The sequence below is a fragment of the Saccopteryx leptura genome, chromosome 3 (genome assembly GCF_036850995.1).
Source record: "Saccopteryx leptura isolate mSacLep1 chromosome 3, mSacLep1_pri_phased_curated, whole genome shotgun sequence".
NCBI lineage: Eukaryota > Metazoa > Chordata > Mammalia > Chiroptera > Emballonuridae > Saccopteryx > Saccopteryx leptura.
Genome location: NC_089505.1, coordinates 150,452,496 through 150,455,926, shown reverse-complemented (window position 1 = coordinate 150,455,926; position 3,431 = coordinate 150,452,496). Strand labels below are relative to the sequence as shown.

Genomic DNA, 3,431 nt, shown 5'->3' with positions numbered 1-3,431 from the left:
AACTGGGAGAGTTTTCCTTCTCTTTGGTGCAGATTTCACATTTCTATCGTCTTTTGTTGCTTTCCTGTGACCGGTCAAAAGTGCACCATGACTTTACGGACACACTGTATTTAAGTTCCAAACATAAAACACTGGAGCTGCCACCAACCAAATAAAATGTATCATTCATGTAGCACAGCAAATGCTAACACTTTGCACTTTCAATGGCCCTTTTATACAAACACAATTACAAAAATAGGTAATCTTGGCCCTGGCTGGTTGGCTCAGCGGTAGAGCGTCAGCCTGATGTGCAGGGGACCCGGGTTCGATTCCCGGCCAGGGCACATAGAAGAAGCACGCATTTGCTTCTCCACCGCCCCCCTCCTTCCTCTCTGTCTCTCTCTTCCCCTCCCGCAGCCAAGGCTCCATTGGAGCAAAGATGGCCCGGGCGCTGGGGATGGCTCCTTGGCCTCTGCCCCAGGCGCTAGAGTGGCTCTGGTCCGGCAGAGCGATGCCCCGGAGGGGCAGAGCATCGCCCCCTGGTGGGCGTGCCAGGTGGATCCCGGTCGGGCGCATGCAGGAGTCTGTCTGACTGTCTCTCCCCGTTTCCAGCTTCAGAAAAATACAAAAAAAAAAAAAAAAATAGGTAATCTTTATCTCCTACATCTAGCATTATTGCTGTAATAGGCAATATGGCAAAAACACTTGAGAACCAAAGAAAATGCTATACCTGAAGCACCTTTGCCATGGCTCAGAACCTTGTGACGTCTTCCAGGAAAGATCTACCCTGCCAGTATATAATGACCATTTTTGCAGGGAAGAGAATGAAATTTCAGGGATGCCAAAATGCCCATCTGCCATGTCTCCTACACAAGCCTCTCATGATACCAAAGGTTCTTCTCCACAATGCCCCTGCTCTAAAGAAAAATAGGAAACCTGGCAGGAAAAAATTTAAGAGGTCATTAGCATTAGCTAATATGGGACTAAGGTGTTAGCAGCAGTCTCTTTGGGAAGAAAAGGATATATACACTACATAAGGCTGTTATAAGGGTTAAAATAATTAGTATAAAAAATACTTTTATATAGAACAGTGCCTGAAGATTCTATATAACCCATCAATTATATATATACATAAATACAATGTTGTAATAAGAGTTAGGAATATTGAGTAGGAAGTTGCTCAATGGTCCATAGAATATGATAAGAAAGAAAAAACTGAAAACACTGTGACACATAGTAATGTATGTATGTATTAAATCAGATGTACAACATAATGATTTGATATAGTGTATACTGTGAAATAATTACCACAGTATGTCTAGATAACTTCCATCCCCATATGTTGGTCAAATAAGTTTGTAAATATGATATATATGTTTCCTCACTTATAGATAGTTTGCATAGGGTGTAGAAGACAGGCTGTAAGCAGGCAGGGTGGTTATAGCCTAAGGCTTAGTTTTAAGACTAAGCTTTTCCCCACACCCTTGACTGTTGCATGATGTGGGGTGGTGCACTTTCATGAGGAATCCCATTTATGCCTCAGATAAGTGGCTCTGTATCAGAGACTTCTTTATTTGTATATTGGATTAAAGGTATTGGTTTCTACACTATAAAATGGGGCAGAGGAGCCCATGCTGGAGGAGAACAGAGAGAGGCCACGTGGAGGAGAAGAGAAGCAGCCAAAATGGCAGAGTGCTGAAAGAGAAGCCAGTTTGTGCAGAGTTTGTACAGAGAGAAGGAGATGGAGAATAGTGATGAATAAGGCTGGTGAGGTAGAAACCTTTGATTCTAGGAAACTAGGATAAGTCAGTGGCTTTGGGAGCCCTGAATGGAAAGGGAAGTGTTTTCCCACTGTGTGTATTTCTTGCCCGCCAGGTGCAAGCTAGGATTAAAGGTAATGGCTCACCAGTTCTTGGCTCCGTTGTTTCATTACTGTCTGTCTGAATCAAATGCAAACCTGCATGGGCCAGGTGGCTGTGATGGTGGCCGTGGCAACTGGCCATACGCCATACATAGTTACAAAAGTTTTTTTCTGTGATGAAGAATTTTAAGATCTAATCTTCTAATAACCTTCAAATATACAATACAGTATTAACTACAGTCACCATGCTGTATATTACATCCCCATGACATTTATTTTATAACTGAAGTTTGTACCTTCCTACCACCTTTACCCACCTCTGCCAACCACCTGTAGGGAATCACCCATTTAACCTTGAACCCTCTATACCTTGGATTGGGGAACTTTAGTTAAAAGCCCTGAGTGAATGTCTCTTGGATGCAAACACCAAGAAAGTGTGAGTGAGTGACCTTTGTGCAGACACAAAGGAATGCATGTGAATGGGCTTTAGGAAATTAGCCTAGAGGTTCTGGATTGGCCCTTCCTTTGTGCTTTTTAATTAGCAAAAGAAAAAGAATGTACTGACTCAAATTAGCCCTTTCTCCATGTCACCAATATGGCCATTAGTCATTCTTCCCCTTGTCACCTGATCTCCCTCCCTTGTAATCCTGTCACCTCTGTTCTGCTTCTGACAATAAAACTAAGGGAGAAGGAGATTGAGGAGGTCTCTCTTTGCCTTGCTTGGCAGGCCTCCTCCTCTCTTCCTCTTGACATCAGTTTGTGTCTTGAGTAAGTTTTTTCTAAGCGACACTGGTAGTTCCCAGCGGGCTGGAGTACTACAACCACCAATTCCTTCTCTGTAACTATATTATTTTTTGTTTTGTGGGAATTTTTTTATATTCCAAATATAAGTGAGATCATACAGTATTTGTCTTTCCCTGTCTGACTTACTTCATGTAGCATAATGCCCTCAAGTTCCTTCCATGTTTTCACAAAGATCATGTTTGGCAAGATCTCATTTTTTTCAGACAGGGTGCATCTTGATACTGCCACACTGAAATTCCAAGAAAGGTCAAAGATTTGATAGTCTTCAAAATATTCATCTTGTCATATTCCCCCAAATATTAGAAGACTGGCTGACATTTCACCGATCCTGGAGCACTCTTTGGTTTGAGGGTTGCCATACTTACTGTAAGGCCAGGAGCTACCATCGTGACCATTCACATGCAGGTTCCAATAGGAATCGAGCAGATGGTAAAGAAATGGCAGAGTCGGAGGATGGTGGGCCATTCTGTTTATTGGTGTCTTGCCAAGACAGGCAAACCACAAGAGAAGACAAGGGAAAGGCAGAAAACCAGCTTTTCCCATGAAGGGCAAGGGATCAGGGAGGCCCCTGCAATGGTGATTAGCAGGAACCAAAAGAGATCAAGCTCTCGGTCTGCTCTACCCAGGGACCCAGGGTTGAAAACAGCATTCTTCATACCTAGTTCCTGAAGGACCTTTACTAACTCACTGTAGCACTGCCACCAACTCACTGCCCCTGGCAATTCTCCAGCATTCTGCCAGGCCATATGAATGGCGGCCATCACCCATTCTGATAGGGTATGGTCTC

At 43.4% G+C, this 3,431-nt stretch overlaps 1 non-coding gene across 1 annotated transcript; it reads left to right on the top strand.

The window, feature by feature from the left end:
• Positions 1-247: 247 nt before the first annotated feature.
• TRNAI-GAU (transfer RNA isoleucine (anticodon GAU)) lies at positions 248-323 on the top strand. The gene has a single exon. It is a non-coding gene; the product is annotated as a tRNA-Ile (tRNA).
• The last annotated feature ends 3,108 nt before the right edge of the window (positions 324-3,431 follow it).